The sequence below is a fragment of the Arvicanthis niloticus genome, chromosome 23 (assembly GCF_011762505.2).
Source record: "Arvicanthis niloticus isolate mArvNil1 chromosome 23, mArvNil1.pat.X, whole genome shotgun sequence".
Taxonomy (NCBI): Eukaryota; Metazoa; Chordata; class Mammalia; order Rodentia; family Muridae; genus Arvicanthis; species Arvicanthis niloticus.
Genome location: NC_133430.1, coordinates 44536054 through 44553086, shown reverse-complemented (window position 1 = coordinate 44553086; position 17033 = coordinate 44536054). Strand labels below are relative to the sequence as shown.

The 17033-nt window shown below is 44.1% G+C and overlaps 1 long non-coding RNA gene across 2 annotated transcripts in view; it reads left to right on the top strand.

Annotated features, from left to right (window-relative positions):
- The window catches only part of LOC143436658 (uncharacterized), a 55965-nt gene extending 49041 nt beyond the window's left edge, over nucleotides 1-6924 (top strand). For both annotated transcript variants that reach the window (XR_013106528.1, XR_013106527.1), the window contains exons 4-5: nucleotides 5923-6016; nucleotides 6441-6924. This is a non-coding gene — a long non-coding RNA (uncharacterized LOC143436658). The remainder of the gene's footprint in view (nucleotides 1-5922; nucleotides 6017-6440) is intronic.
- Nucleotides 6925-17033: the final 10109 nt, after the last annotated feature.

Below are 17033 nucleotides of genomic sequence, written 5' to 3'. Positions count from 1 at the left end.
CTTTCCTTCTGCCCTACTTTCCTTTTTCTGAGGCATGGTCTCACTTTGTATTCCTGGCAGAGATGGGAGTCCTATGAAAACCAGACTGAGCCTCACAGTGATTTGCTAGCCTCTGCCTCCTGAGTGATAGGATTAAAGGTGTGTGTGTGTGTGTGTGTGTGTGTGTGTGTGTGTCTTTAATAAAATTTTGATGAAAGTCGATAGTTTAACTTTGGATTTTCAAAAATAAATAATATGAAAGCTTAATTCTTGATTATATCAAACAATAAAAGGAATTGAAATTTGCTTATAATTTCTAGTCTTGACTGGCTACAGGAGGTGGCTTCTTCAGGTTCCATGTGCCCACTGCTATAAATCTCAGCTAAGCTCACCCCCATTGATTCCTGGGAGCCTTTTCTATCTCAGGTCTCTGGCACCTCCTCAAGATGCCTCTCACTTCCCCCCCTCCCAGATGCAGATTTCTATTCATTCTCCAGGCCCTCTGGCTTTCTCGCCTGTCCCTTCCAACACCTAATACTGAAAACCTATTCCCCTCCTCCCCCTCCTCCCCCCAGTTCTCTCCTTCCATCTGCCTCCTATGACTATTTTATTTCCCCTTCTAAGTGAGATTCAAGCATCCTCGCTTGCGCCTTCCTTCTTGTTTAGCTTCTTTGTGTCTGTGGAGTGTAGCATGGTACCTGTATTTTATGGCTAATATCCACTTATAAGTGAGTATATAGCATGCATGTCCTTTTGGGTCTGGGTTATCTCACTCAGAATGATATTCTCACATTCCATCCATTTGCTTGAAAAATTCATGATGTCTTTGTTTTTAATGGCTGAGTAGTATTCCATAGTGAGTAATAAAGAAAATGTACCACATTTTTTTTTATCCATTCTTCAGTTGAGGGACATCTAGGTTATTTACAGTTTCTGGCTGGGAGTGATAGGGACACCAACCCACCCACAAAACTTTGGACCCTGTCTACAAGAAATGCAGGGATGGGAGATGGAGGAGAGACTGAGGGAATGGCCAACCAATAACCAGTCCAACTTGAGGACTGTACTGGCTGGTTTTGTGTGTCAACTTGACACAAGCTGGAGTTATCACAGAGAAAGGAGACTCTCTTAGGAAATGCCTCCTTGAGATCCAGTTGTAAGGCATTTTCTCAATTAGTGATCAAGGATGGGAGGTTCCCATCGTGGGTGGTGCCATCCCTGGGCTGGTAGTCTTGGGTTCTATAAGAAAACAAGCTGAGCAAGGCAGGGGAAGCAAGCCAGTAAGTAACATCCCTCCATGGCCTCTGCATCAGCTGCCGTTTCCTGACCTGCTTGAGTTTAGTCCTGACTACCTTTGGTGATGAACAGCAATGTGGAAGTGTAAGCTGAATAAACCCTTTCCTCCTCAACTTGCTTCTTAGTTATGATGTTTGTGCAGGAGTAAAAACCCTGACTAAGACAAGGACCCATCCCATGAGCAAGCACCAATCTCTGACACTGTTAATGCTACTTTGTCATGTTTGCAGACAAGAGTCTACATAACTGTCCTCTGAGAGGCCCCACCCAGTATCGGACTGAAACAAATGCAGAGAAACACAGACAAACATTAGATGGAGCTCAGGGATTCTTATGGAAGAGTTTCAGAAAGAATTGAGGGCCCTGAAAGGGAACTCCCATAGGAAGACCACCAGAATCCATTAACCTCTGGACCCTTGGGGCTCTCAGAGTCTGAAACACCAACCAAAGAGCATATACAGGCTGGACCTAGGCCTCCCTGCTCATATGTAGCAGATGTGCAGCTCAGTCTTCATGTGAGTCCTCTAACAGCTGGAGCTGGGGCTATCCTTAATGCTGTTGCCTGTCTGTGGAATACGTCCCTCCTAACTAGGCTGCCTGGTCTAGCCTGTGAGAGAGGATGTGCCTAGCCCTGCAGAGACTTGATGTGCCAGGGTGAGGGGATACCCAAGGGGGCCTCCACCCTCTCAGAGGAGAAGGGGATGGAGGATGGGGGAGGGACTATCTAAGGGGTTACTAAGGGGAGTTAGCAATCAGAATGTAAAGTGAATAAAAAAAAATTCTACTTTTTTAGCCCACAACTAGGTCACTAATCACTGTTGTCACACGTTCTTTTTTATTTACACTGCTCATTATAAAAAATAGACTGTTTAATTTAAGTTTAATATATTAATTTCCATACACCTATAACAAGCAATGCATGAGACCGTGAGCATCTGCCTTTGAAACAATCCTGACTGTACCTTTCATAAATGATGGTAGATCAGCAATTTGGTGTCAAAATCTAAAGGGTATTTGTTGTTTGTATTTTTTTGTTAAAGAAGCAGGTTTTCAAAAGTTTTGCTAAAAAAAAAAAAATGCTAAGCAAGAGGTCATTAAAACTGTCCTCACAAAAGGAGGTCCAGAGACAGGCCCAAATTGGAATCCAGCTCAAGGGGAGGCCCCAAGGCCTGATACCATTACTGAGGCTATGGAGTTCTCACAAAAAGGGGCCTATCATGACTGCCCTCCGAAAGACCCAACAAGCAGCTGAAAGAGTCAGATGCAGATATTTACACCCAACCAATGGACAGAAGCTGCTGACCCCTGTGATTGAGTTAGGGAAAAGCTGGAAGAAGCTGAGGAGTAGGGTGACCCTGTGGGAGGACTAGTAGTTTCAATTAACCTGCCCCCTACCCCGGGATCTCTCAAACACTGGACCACCAATCAGGCAGCATACACTAGCTGATATGAGCCCCCCACCCCGCCACACACACACACACACATATACAGCAGAGGACTGCTGGGTCTGGGTTCAGTCAGAGAAGATGCACCTAACCCTTAAGAGGCCCCAAGGAGTGGGAAGCTCTGGTGGGGTGGGGAGTTGAGGGGGTGGGGTGGGGTGGGGAGTTGAGGTGGGTGGGGACATCGTTGTAGAGGTGGGGTGGGTGGGAGGAGGCATGGGGTGTGGAACAGTCAGAAGGTCGACCCGAAGGGAGATAAAATCTGGATTGTAAAAAAAAGATTAAAAATTTAAAAAAAAAATTAACAAAAGAAAAAAACCTGTGAACATTCTAGTTGTAGGGTAGAGGTCTGTCATCGGAATTGGTAATTTTGTGAAATACTCCAATGTGTTTTAGATTATTTGAACATCTCTTAGCAGTATTTCTTGAGGAGAAGTGGTCTGGAGAAGGAGCCTGGCTGTGTTGATTTCCATGCCTCAGTGGGAGGATGGGGTTGGTTTCAGAAAATGTTCTCTTTAAGGGGGAACAAATTGACCTAATTGCTGGTGTGGAGGTTTTCAGAGTTTCGATATTTACCAACTGAAGATGTATTGTAAAAATAGCGAGGGTGAATGCCTTTACTTCAAACGATAAACGTATTTTAAAATTCAAAGAAAATAAGGTCAGAAACACATCTCATTCTTAGGTTTTAAAACGCAAACCTGCAGTTCTATCATGCCTCATTGAAAACCTGTCAGAAGCCCAAAAGCCCAATCCCTCCCCCCACCCACCCCCAAGGCTGAGATTAAATAGTAGCCACTGTAAGCCATCAGTCCTGATAGAATAGATTGCATCTCTAAGCCACCTATGGGACAGCTCTTTCCTTATTGTCGAGTGTGCCTGCTGTTCATCTGGACTTAGCTCAGGTCACCACTGGAAAGATCTTCATCCTGAGTCACCTCTTTATTAAACTCATAAACCTTCAACTAGTTCTTTTTCTCTTGAGTAAGTGCAGGAGAAGATCTGCTTTCATTTCTAGAAATGACTTCATGAGAAATTTGATCAGTAGAACATCATTACAGCGGTGTTCGCCACCCCGTGCTTGCCTTGTTCTGTGGTCTCAAAATCACCTTGAAGATTAAACTCCTGGAGAAAACTGTAAATCTCTCCTTACTCTATCAAGGTTTTCTTATTTGTCAGTCCTTCACTGAATTTCCGACTCAGCCTCTTTTGCTGATATGAATGCAGAAAGTGTATACAGATTGCTTGGTGTTTCTCTGTGCCAACTTTCCTCTCTAAAGTTCTATAAGAATCAACCAAGAAATGCTGTTCTATGGAGTTACCCGATAGAAGTCAGAGCTTTTCCCATGTAAGGCTCAAGCTAGTGTTCTGTGAACTCTGTGATCTGATCCTATAGCCAGCCTTGTCCCTGCATCAGTGAGGAGATGCTTAGGACTCCCTTGGTGGTGAGCCCGGGAGAGCTTGCCAGCAAAGTCAAGCAGACCTCCACAGAGACTGTGTAATCAAGGGTCAGCTGAGTAGGGGCTGGTCAGAAAAGGTGTCCTGTTGAAATCATGGGCAAAGGCTCAACATGATGTTCCTTTTGTTCTTACTCTCTGCTGTTGAGCTTTGGGGACCGAGGTGAGTTCAGTCTGCCTGTTGCCAAGTAAGCTCTCCTTTTGTTCACCTTAATGCTCCTTTGTTTGCTTCTACTTGAGACCATTAAGGAGCCATTCCTCATTTTAAATAAAACAAAACATAAAACCATGGTCCTGTTTAGATCTCTGAGTTGATTTCTTGAACACAGCTTATGTCCCTTGAGGGCACCTCTAGTCTCTCTGAGGTTGAAGACAAGTAGGCAAAATAAATATACAGAACTCAGCATGCAATCTTTTGTCTGCTCCTCCCCTTCGTCCCCCTTCTCCCTTTTCTCCCCCTTCTCCCCCTTTTCATTGTGGTTGTTGTTGTAGTCCTCCTCCTCCTCCTCCTCCTCCTCCTCCTCCTCCTCCTCCTCCCGCTCTTCCTCCTCCTCTGCTGCCTCCTCCTCCTCTGCCTCCTCCTCCTCTTCCTTCAGAGAAAGAGAGGCTTTTGCTGAGTAGCCTGTCTACCTGAAGTTCGCTATCTTTCTGCATCAGCCTCCCAAATACTGTAATTATAAGCGTGAGCCACTAGGCCTGGTAACACATTCAGCACGCAAAGTTTTGAGTGCAAAATACTGAATGCATGTCACTGTCTACCACTGCAAAGTTGAAAATTCTCAAATCCCACTGAGCCAGGGACAGTCGTGTCAGGAGTGTAGAAATCCTGCTGCCTCTCTGAACAGAGGCAGTCTGCTTTTTCCTTTCTTTTTCTGTGACTTTGTGGTTTAGAATGTATACAGTGAACAGCCGATCAAGCAGAGGAATGTCAGGATTCTGATGCAGGGAAACAGCAAATGCTTCCCCCACTTTGCACTCTGCTCTGTATTACTCAGTCAAGTGTTTCCCTCATGGTTCTTATCAAGGAGGAAAAGCCCCAAACAAGTGTTGTTAAGGGGTCGTATGTTTCTAAAGCTCATACTTTGACGGGTTGAAATATTATCTGTGTTCACAAGCTCTTTTTTCCTCAGTATTTCCACAGAAAAGCAATGTATTCATTTGGCTTAAGTGAAACTGCATCCAAAACAAAATGTCAGAGAATATTTTTAAAATAATTTGGCACTAGCATCCTTTGTGCATCATTAAAAGAAACAACATTAAAAGAGTACGCCAGAGCATGAGTGGAGAGATCCAGTTCGGCATGCTTTGATAAGAATAACTTGCATTCTTCAGGAGCCTAAACGCTTTGTTCACAAATAATCATGATAAAGGTATTTTAATGTTTAGTTCTCACCAGTGGGATTAATGTGACTTCTTAAAATCTTAATAGAACACTTGTGCTTATTTACACTGTATATTTGCTCAAACAACTTCTTTTGCCATAGATTTTGAACATATAAGCCTCAGCTCAATTCTACTCTAATTACTAAGAACGAAGAGGACCAGTTACTCAAAAGACCAAGCTTTTAAGGGTGGTGTATTTATTTTAACTCATCTATTTGCATCCCATGAACTATTGACTTGCATCAGGAGACTAGTGAATAAGTCTTTGAATGCTGGGAGAAGAATTTGACCAGCAGGATGTCTTCCAGTGTAAACAGCACGAGGGTCTGTTTGCTTTATGGTGGGGGTATCTCTTTTCTCAACAGACGCTGGAGGAGGAGAACAGAGAGGCTGAAGGACTCTTGTCCTGTGGTGTAAGCAGATAATGACACTTCAGCTGCGTCTCCACAAAGGCGGGAGGTAGGACTCAGTGATCTTGTCAGATACTTTCTATTTCTTAATATCTGTATCACTAGCTGACAGATGGATTGATCGCTGCCTGGAATCTTACTTCGGGAAAGCTGCCTCCTGCTAGCTAATCACCTTAGACTGTAATTGACAAGTAGGACACATTTCATTTCCCTAAATTTGGGATAAATACAGTCAAAGTTATCCAGCCTTTCAGTCTGCAGAACACATTGTTTCAATAAATATTTATTGAGCATTTATTGTGTGCCAGACAGTTTGCTGGGCACCAGGATTCAATGGGAAACAATAAAGATGCTAGTCTCTTCACTGACAGCCACAAGCTAGGACTCGGGGAAATGTGCTTTAAGCACAGGATTTTTCATGTTTATCAAGAGCTTTATGACTAAAATTCTGCTTTTGTTCTTCATCTTTACAGGTGAAATAAAAAGGACCGTGTTACTAGATTTATTTTAACTTACCCCCATTTCCATCCCAGTGCTAATGAACCCAGCGCTGCTTCGGCCGTCAGAAGTGTTCAGAGCAGCAGGCTATAGATGACTTTCCCTCCTTCCACCAAAAGGGTAGTCAACCCCTCCAGTCAGATATTTAGATCTACAATTCCTCTCCTTGGAAATAGGTCAGGGGACAAATATCTTTGGTTTATGAAGAACATGTGTCTAATAAACCAGCTTTTCAGCCAAGAATTTTGGACATTGCTGAGGTTGGTGAGAAAAATCTTTCTTGATTTTGTTCTCTTTCTCTTTGCCAGAGATATCAGGAGAGGATAGTTCCATCATCCTAAAGATGAACACACATGCACGCACACACATACACGGGCATGCACATGTGTGCACACACACACATACACACATACATACACACACGTGCATGCACACACACGCACTCATACAACACACACACATGGGATGGGTATTGGGTATTTATTGCTTATTGAGCTGGCCCTTGGCATCATGGATAGAGAGCCTCCTTCTAGGTTTGCTGTGATTCCTGGGGTACAGCATGTAGGTGACACACCTGCTAAGATATTGTAGCCACCACTTCCTGGGATGGTAGACCAGCTTGCAGCAGCCTTTTATAACCCCCATTTATCCTATTGTAGTGTGTGACTTTTCATGCCATGAATTTTTCATGTACCGTGATCACAACTGGGCTAGACTCTTAGGTGATGATGCCTCAGAGAAAGAGGCCTTGCAGTTAAAAGGCCTGTGTTGTGCCCTGCTCTTGTGAGATGAGCCAGCCTCTGTCATTCCCAGGGGCCATCAGGAATGGAGAGACTATGGAAGAGGGAACTGAAGTCTCTATGTTCTGTAATATAAAGTACTCTTACTATTGTGGGCAGAGGAAATCTTGCCAGATTGAAATCTGTTTGAAGAAAATATTTTTCTTTCTTAATGTAGATTTGGACCATCCTGCTTTTCAGAACTGTTTTTGTTCTTGGGATAAAGTATGTCTGTACCATGTGTGCCTGTCTTCTCAAGGTTAGTTAGAGGAAGAGCTGGGAGGGCATACTGTTGTCAGAGCCTACTGTGGGAGGTATACTTGAAATAGCAAAGCCTCGCCTGGACTACTGAGCAACACTACCCTGGACCGCTGAACCAAGGTGTTGCTGAAGGTTGTGGAAGACCACATTTTTTCCTGAAAGAGTTAAGTCCTAGAGGAATGGCAGTTCACTGTGGGGAAGGCTTTTCCCTCTGTCAGGATTTGAAAATGAAACATCTCCTAGGGGCTCATACTTTAAAGCTGGGTCCTCTCCTGCTGGTACTATTTTGGGACATCAGGAGGTGGTACCTAGCTGGGGGAGGTGAGTCACACTTTTAAGGGAGATTATGGTTCCCTGTCCCTTCTTGGCTGTCTGTCCACTATAAAGTGGACAGTCTCCCCGACCCTGCTCCCACTACCATGCTTGGCCAAGCACGAAGAACCAAGAGACTGTCACCTGACCCCTGTGAGACTGTAATTAGGCCTTCCACCTTTCAACTGTTCTCTCAGATACTTTGGTCATAGCTATACAAAAGTAGTTAATACCCTGTGTAAGGGGTATGAAAAGGATAGATTTGAAGGCAGGGAATCAAGACCTGGCACTGAGCTGTATCCTAAGGACCGTCCTTTAGAAGGGTTAGCCTGATAAGTTGTGGGAGCTACTTACCAGGCATGCTCTGTCTGCATTGCTCTTAGTTACATGTGGTGGCATCCTGGAGCTAGCTCCAAACCTTCAGCAAAGTCTGTTAAGGTCTGTTATATCCATGCCTTGCAATGCTGACCGAGGAACCGAGTGAGGAGGTATGAGAGCTCTGTTCCTATGGTCCTCTCTGCCACTTCTGCCTATCCATGGGGAAAACCATGCTTCCAACTACAGGGGTTGGAGGTGGGTCTCTGGGAACCACACTGGTGGAAAAATAGCTTGGTGAACAAGAGGATCAAGTAACAGGTGATCTAGAATATCAGGATATCAGGCAAAGTACTATAGGATGAAGTGGGGCAGGCAGCAGAGACTTACGGAAATCCTGTGTACCCAACCCCTTTCCACTCTGAAGGGCATCTGATGACTTTATGCCCCAAGGATGCCATGGCTTGAGAACAAATGAGTCAGGAGACTCGGTTCTCCTCAGTGAAGTTGTGAAATGATGCCGACTTTCATAATATACACATCCAATTTCCAGCCGATATGCTTACAGAAATGTTAGAGTAATGGTCAGTTTTATATGCCAGCTTGATTAGGCTGTACTATATACGTCATGGACCAAACAATAGTCTAGATTTTCCTGTGCTGCTATTTTTAGAAATGACTGATGCTTGCCATCAGTAGACTTTGGGTAAAGCAGATTATCTTCTACAACATGGGTGGGCTCATCCAATCAATGAAAGGCCTTAGAGCAAAGACTGAGGCTTCCTCTAAGAATGCCACACACAAGCCTGGCCTGAGCACCTCTTTTATCCCCCTAGCCTGTAGACTTCAATGTCAAGACCACACCATCGATCCTCACTGACTTCCTGGCCTCCCAGTTTGTTTTAGTGGTTTCTGACTTACTAGCCCTATAATTATATGAGCCAATTTCTCAAAATAAATATAACACACACACCCGTGTGTGTGTGTGTGTGTGTGTGTGTGTGTGTGTGTGTGTTTCTGTTTTTCTGATAAATCCTGACTAAGGCAGGCACTCTGAAAATGAATAACTGATTAGTGTGTTGTACTGGAAACAGTGTCCATCCTAACAGAGTCAGCATATATTATTGAAATTTACCCAGAATTCATAATCATACGCTGCTGAATCCTGTATCTGGCTAGGAAAACACCTTAGCCCAAAGCCACTTATTAGATGTTCTGAAAGTGCTGCCTACCTACCTTCATCTCCAGTCCTGTTTCACGGATCAGAACAGGGTGATGCTCAGCGCTTTATGTCATCTACATTGTCTTGGTGCCATCAGTAACGGCGCGTGGCTGTCTGTGGGAAGTAATGACACCCTCGCTCAGGGAAGCTCACGTGCTAATGGTGTGTGGCAGCTTTACAAACACTGTCTGTCTGAGTTAGATGGCCAGATTGTTCTGTGATTTGAAGATTCCTCAGTGACTGTCGGAGCCTTGGAGACGACGCTGTCCAGAAAGAATGTGTATGGCCACTATTGTGCCAATTTTATAATTCATCTTTTAATAGTCTGTAACTGAAGAGCCGAGTGGAACTCATCAAACCCTGCCTTGTTTCTCACTGGGGAGCTTTTCTCTGTTTGGTTTTTGAGCCAAAGCTGAACGCAGCTGTTGGAGCTGTCACCAGGATTCCTGTTCACCCAAATATTGATAATAATGACTCCTGCTTCACATGGAAGGCATTTATTTAAATATTTGTAATGGAAAGACTGTTATTATTGATATTAGAGCTTTGCAGTGAGAATGTAATAACGTGGACATGACATTCATAAACCGTGTTTGGAAGAGGCTGTAACCACCTCCTGCGTGGCACACAGGGCCTTGAGCTGGTATTGTTGATCATCTGTTCTTCATAGAAATAGGGAGAAGTTATTACCAGGGAATAATTAAATCCACAGAAAGGACCAAATGCTGGCAGGCTGCAACCATCCACATCACCACACAACAGCCTGTTATGATCAGTGAAATCAAACTGCTGGGGCTTTGCATCTGAGGGGGTAGGATGGTGTAATGAATATACCCTATCCCTCTCCCTCCCCTGACTTTCCTGGATTACAGTAAAACGCAAGCCCTATCATGTTTTTGTGCAGAGGGCTTTGGAGTGGAGTCTGGGTCTTGGTCTCACTAGGAGTGACTGATGTGGCTTTGACTCTCCTTGCCAATACTTCCCTGGAAGCCCTGTGCTAGTCAGAACCTATGACTCTGTATTTCCTTCCTGTGTTTTCTCCTTCTCTGTTCTCTTAGCCTTTCATTGTTTGCCTGCCCTGGGTGGTCTTCTGTTTCCTGAATCAAATTCCCTTTGTTCTTTACAACGTGTTCTAATCAACATGACTTTATTTTCAAGCCAATGTCTGATCACTTCCAAGGGAAGGGAGGAGCCTTTGTTAGGGTTGAGAGGACACCAAGGGGAACAAGGGCCTTACCAGACTCTTCAGCTTATGCACAATGGGTGGACCCGAGGACGCTCATTTTCCAGAACCCTAAGGAGATCTGGTGAGAGTATCCCTTGGGAGGAAATACTTTCATATTAAAGCTTTACCTGTGAGAGTGGAAGAAGGGCCCTGACTAGACTGTTAGGAGACTTGAGTTGTTGTTTAGTTCCCAGAAATATCCTGGGGAGGGCGGGAAGAGAAGAGAATTGGAATGAAAAGAAAAACAAATAAAAAAGAGGAAAGGAGGAGCCAGAAGAGAACAAGGGAAGGGGAGGCCTAAGTAAAAACCAGGCCACCATGCTGGGATTAAATTGATCTTCAGTGACACACTGTTCAGAGACTCACATGCCAGACACAAACAGAGGAAACCCTCTCTCACAGAAAGATCTCAGTGTCTGGGGCAACAAGGGGTGTATTCCTCTGAGTGGCCCCTAGCACATGCCTGCTGCTTGTACCTCCTGAGCAGAAGTCCCCAGCTGTCCAGGGTGGTGATCCTCAGGGTATCCAGGATCCCTTGGAATATTCCTGAATGAATGCATGAGACACATTAATTCTTCTCACACATGAATTAGGTGATCCATCTTGGGTGGTCAGTTCCTTATTTCATGTGTATTCTGGAATTAAACCCTTTGCCAAGAGACTAAAGCTACTTTCCTTAGGAATGGCTTGTGGATTTCTTATGTGACCCCTGCCTCCTCATCCAGACTTGAAGCAGGAATGCAAGCAGTGTTCTGGTGAAGTGGAGCTCAAGCATGCAACATGGGCAGCTTTTCAGTAGTCGATGGCCCTCGGGCCAATGAGGAAGGTTCTTTTCAGGGAATCAACTTCTGTGACTTCCTGCTTCAGTGGAGTCACTGGAGAGAAAAACCAGAAGAATTTGGAGATATAATATCTCTAAGACAGAAAAACACCAGATAGAGAAGAAAGCGCTGAAAAGAACGTTGTGCTTAGTCAAGGCAGCCATTTAATGACACAACACCTCTTGTTCCATTTGCGAACTGTCTGTTTCAGCCAATTAATGTCGTCTTAAGGGATATTTTTAATTTTAGGAGCCTTTTTGTTAAAAGCAATCTGAGAGTCCAAATAATCAGGGCTTACTGATAACTTTCAGAAGACTATCTTCATTTTAGAGAGACTGCCTGGGGTTCAGAGAGATGAATCATATAATTTCATAAGAATCCTTGATAATATAGTATGAAATTGTGCTCACATGCTCCGAAGTGTTTCTAAATAGCTGTGGCCACATCTTAGATACTCACTGTCTGAGAATGTATAATTTCAGGACTCAGAGCAGGATGGCAAAATTGCGTTCTGAAAGGTTTTCAAGGGAGTCAATCTCTGCCCACTTCAAAGTTGTGTAAGTTCTAAGAAGGCTCTCAGCTCTTGGACACTCCCCTCCAGAGCCACAGCCACAGGGCCACATGGTTCTTTCTACTTGGGACAGTGGTGCCACACTGCACACAGTACTCCATCCTTCTAGTCCTTTCCTCTCATATGCTGCCATGAATTGTGGGCCTGCTCTCTGCTTTATGCTTGCTCCTTGTTTACTCTCTGTTTCCAGCAAAGTTGCTAAGTGATAAGACATTTGTTTAGAGCCCAGCTGTGGTGGTGCAGGCCTTTAGTTCCACCACTTGAGAGGTAGAAACAGTTAGATCTCTGAGTTTGAGGCCAGCCTGGTCTACAGAGTGAGTTCCAGGTCAAGATGGCCAAGGCTACACAGAAAAACCTTGTCTCAAACAGAACAGAACAGAACCTCAAAGACTTCAGTGTAAGACAAGCAGATTGCCAACTCATCAAGTAATTATGCAAAACTTGCTGTGTTTTTGGAGATTAACATATTTGAAAGAATATCTTGATTGGAATATTGGATTTTTGTAAGCTTAAAGGACCAAGAAATTAATGTGCACACTGCGACAACGGAGATGGCTCAGTGGTGAGATGCTTGCCAGGTGAACATGGAACAGAGTTCCATCCTGGGTATCCATATTAGAAGCTCAGTATATCAGTACATTCAGTAACCCAGCACTGGGAGGAGGAGACAGGAGGATCTACCCTAATCAGAAAGCTCTAGGTTCAGTAAGAGATCTATCTCACAAAGGAAGATGGGGCACAATTAAAAAAAAAAAAAAAAAGACGCTTGACATCTACTACTGGCTTCTACAGGAAGCCAGGAAATGAACACACACACACACACACACACACACACACACACACACACACACACATACGACTGTGTCTAATAAACAGGCATCTTAAGGACTCTGGGCTAAAGGTGGATCACAATGCAATCAATAGTGACACTGGAGATAATTTAAGGCCTGGGGAATTTAGACCATACTCTTCAAATTTGGTTTGTGTTTAATTAATTAATTAATTTTGAGACAAGAGTTTCTCTGTGTAGCCCTAGTTGTCCTGGAACTCATTCTGTAGACCAGGTTGGCCTTGAACTCACAGAGATCTGCCTTCCTCTGCCTCCCCAATGCTGAGATTAAAGGTGTGTGTCACCACTGCCCAGTCGCTCTTCACATTTATAAGGCTGACATTTGCCGAGAAGCCAACATTTCCCCCAACTCTTAGGTATGAACCAATAGTTTGGGTTCCTTTGTTTATTTTTGCTCACAAGTACATTTGTGTCAGAAAAGCTGTGCAGTACGTAGATGTTCCATGTGAAGGATTATATGTTGAAGCTCACAGTGCTTCATGTTGCGGCCCGAGTAAAATGTTGAGGCCCGGGCTGCGGGTCGGGGTTCAGCAAGAGAGAAGGAGAGGACGGACTCGAAGAATGGAGACCAGACAGAGTGTGTTTCAGTCCCGTTAATTCTTCAGTCTCTCTTCTTAGTCCAAGTCCCAAGTCTTGAGTTCCTAGTGCCTCCAAGTTCCAAGTTACTTCTTCCAAGTTCTCTCCCAAGTGTCTGCTTCTCTGTCTTCTCTGATCTCTGTCTGATTCTCTCTCTCCTGTCTGATTCTCTGTTACTCCAAATTATTCTGTCTAGAGCCAAGTGTGTTCTACCTAATGTCAAGTAATCTGTTACTTTCTCTGTCTGCCTCTACCTTTTATATGTCTCACTTCTAAGCCAGGCCTCTAAGTCACACCTTTAATCATGCCCTTAGGTCTTGTCTCTAAATCTGATCTCTAGGTCACACTCTTAAGTCACACACCTTTAATCTCACGCACCTTTAATCTCAAGGTATCTAAACCAAGATTATCGGAGTGTGCTCAGCTGTTGTAGGCTATTGTAATCCAAGTCTCCTGTCAGGGTATATGGCTCAAGATGGCTGCAAAGCTGATAGCCGCTTTCTGCTAAAAGTAGGCCCCCAACAGCTTCAACTCCTTCAGTTAGTCAGGTTTTAGTTCACTTCAGGTTTTAAGTATCAGTTCCAATGAAAACAGGGAGATATTTTATACTCACAGTAGACTATGAGCCCAAACATTATGTAGGACGTCGGATGAAGATACGAAGCACTAATCTATTCCTTACTGCTTAAAAAGAAAAAAAAATATTGTATATGTATGAATGTCTGCCTGCATATATGTATGTGTCCTGTGCCATCCCTGGTCCTAGAAGAGGGCATTGGATTTCTTAGAGACAACTGTGAGTCACTGTTTGGGTGCTGAGAACCAAACCCAGGTCCTCTGCCAGAGCAGCCACTGCTCTTAACTACAGAGCCATCTCTTAGGCCACTCTGCACTGCTTCTTTGAATATACTAATTCTCTTCTACTTGAATGCTTGCTAAAATAGAGCCCTGTGGCAGTTGATGTGATTTACAAGGAATGCAGGCTGTTCAAAAAGAAAATTTTGGAGGATTAGCATTTCTGAACTTTAAAAAAGTTGAAAACGCTCTATGAAAATGTCCACAGTTCTCAGGGGGGAAGATAGCGGCACTGTAATTTTTATTATTTTGAATTTCTTTAAGAAGGCACTAAACTTTGGAAACAAATGGCTCACAACATTTCTGAAATTACTCGCACATGGTATTTCTTAATTTTAAAGTTTTTTTTTTTTTTTTAAGTTGGCTTTCAAACACACACATTTGTGTTTCGGGATTATATTTGGAAGAGTAAATATTTATGCAGCCATGTTCCTTCTGCCTGGAGCATAGCATCAACCTTTGCAGGGGCAGACTAAGGAAGGGAGGGTCCAGCACCGGGAGCAGGGAGCATATGAACTGTAAGCATCCATTGTTCCTGAAGCCATGTGGTTGTGCAGAAGCCTGCACAGTAGGGCAGGAGTGGGGGAACTGTGTCACTGGGACTGTACAGTAGGGCAGGAGTGGGGGAACTGTGTCACTGGGACTGCACAGTAGGGCAGGAGTGGGGGAACTGTGTCACTGGGACAACAGGATCATTAAAGAATAGACAGAGGCAAATTGAAGCAAATATAGGAGGAAGTGTGGTGGGGGAGGGGATTGGGAGTTGTGAACAGTCAAAGGGAGGAGGCACCAGAGAGCAAGATGCTGAATTAGCTACTTTTTCTGTTGCCCTGATAAAACACCCTGGCAAAAGGAACTTGAGGCAGGATGGGTTTCCTTTGGTTCACAGATCCCAGATACCTCATGCTGGGCAAGGGATGGGTGCAGGAGCTTGCACCAGCCACGGTGGACCCACAGCAGGAAGCAGAGCGGGATGAGCACCATTGCCTATCAGCCTGTCCTGTCCCCTTCTGGATTCTGTTCTGTCTGGCCACTCTGTGGTCTTCTCTCCTCTGTTAAATCTTGGGAGCATCCTCATAGATATGCTCAGAGATGTGCCTTCATGTCATCCTAAAATCCAGTCAAGTTGATAATAAAGATTGACTCCCACAACCAGTTTCTGTAAATTTCCCCTGCACCCACACTGTTGTGGTGGCCATAGTCATATTAGCCCGTGACCCTGTCTCTGGGGTAGAGGTCAAAGAATGGGCATGCAAACTAAGTCAGGCTAGCGAATCCTCTTCTAATAAAAAAACAAAAGCAAACAAACAAACAAACAAAAAACAAAAACAAAAAAACGTTATCAGGAAAGTGAAGGTGTGTTGATCAAACAAGGGAACCGCACAGGAACAGCTGGAGTAGAGGTGAGAGGGTGGTAGGAGACAGGCAGAGCTTGTAATTTTGGTCACATCTAATATTTGGCTTCATTTCTCCCCTCAACCTTCTTGAGGCAACCCTAATGAAAAATAAATTGCTTTGCTGAAGATTCCTCTAGTAAGCAATTGGTCTTCCTTTTTCTTAGACCGAGATGACAAACTTCTCCCTTGTGGCAGAGGCCACTCGGTTTGAATGCCCACGTCTCTTCCAAAGTTGATGGTGGAGCTTTACTGCCGTGGATAGAATCAAGAGGTGGGTTCTTTAGGAGTATTAGGTCATAGGCTCCACCTTCAAGGATGAGGTTAGTGCTTTAGAAAGGGTTAGAGGGAACTAGTGAGGCCCTTTGACCTTTTGTTTACTTCCATATAAGAACCCACTGTTCACTCATTCTGTTTAAGGTTCTATCTTGGAAGCAGACCAGCCCCTGACTAAATATAGATCTACTTGTGGGTAACTTGATCATGAATTTCCCAGCCTCCAGAACTGGAAGAAATAGATTTCCAGTCACTGATATTTTATTGTAGCAGCACAAAGGGCCTAAGATAGAAATCTAATATAATAATTAGAGAGGACATAATTCAGAACCTCAGTTTTTCTACCAGTGAAATAAACAATGCAAACTGGATTATCTGTAAGGCTGTTAGCCCATGAGATCTTGTGTGTGTGTGTGTGTGTGTGTGTGTGTGTGTGTACGCATGACATGCTACAACATAGGTCCTGGCAGGAGCATGGGTGATCATGAGGTTTTGCATCTGTGGAGTGGTTCATAAGTAACTGGAATGAGAGGCTTCATTTTGTGGATGGTAAACTCTTTGAGGGGGTTGCAAATTGCATCCTTGATCAGGTTACTTCTTTTCCTTCCTTCCTTCCTTCCTTCCTTCCTTCCTTCCTTCCTTCCTTCCTTCCTTCTTTCCTTCCTTCTTTCCTTCCCTCCTTTCTTCCTTTCTTTCTCCCTTCTTTCTTTCAATTTTCCCTGCCAGAGTCCTGGCTGGCCTGCAAATTACCATATAGGCCAGGCTGATACTGCACTTCCTTGGCTCCTCCTGCCTTTGTCTCCTGAGGGCTGGGATTATACGTATTAACTATCATGTCTGGCCTTGAGCTGACTTCACAACTCTGAATGTTAATAAGTGCAGGTATAATTGAGGCAAGAGGTGATTTTCAAACTTTTCTCCAACAAAACAAGTAGGCTGAGTAGCGGTCAGCAATGACAGTGCTCTGAAGTGACATGACATCAGCAGCAGGTAACAGCTTTGGAAAGCTGAGCCTGGGCTAGCTCTTCTCTAATAGATACCGTCCTGTTTGGGGGGGTGGAAATGATGATGTGGTTTTCTCTGACATTTAAATACTTAGTCCCTAGCTGGT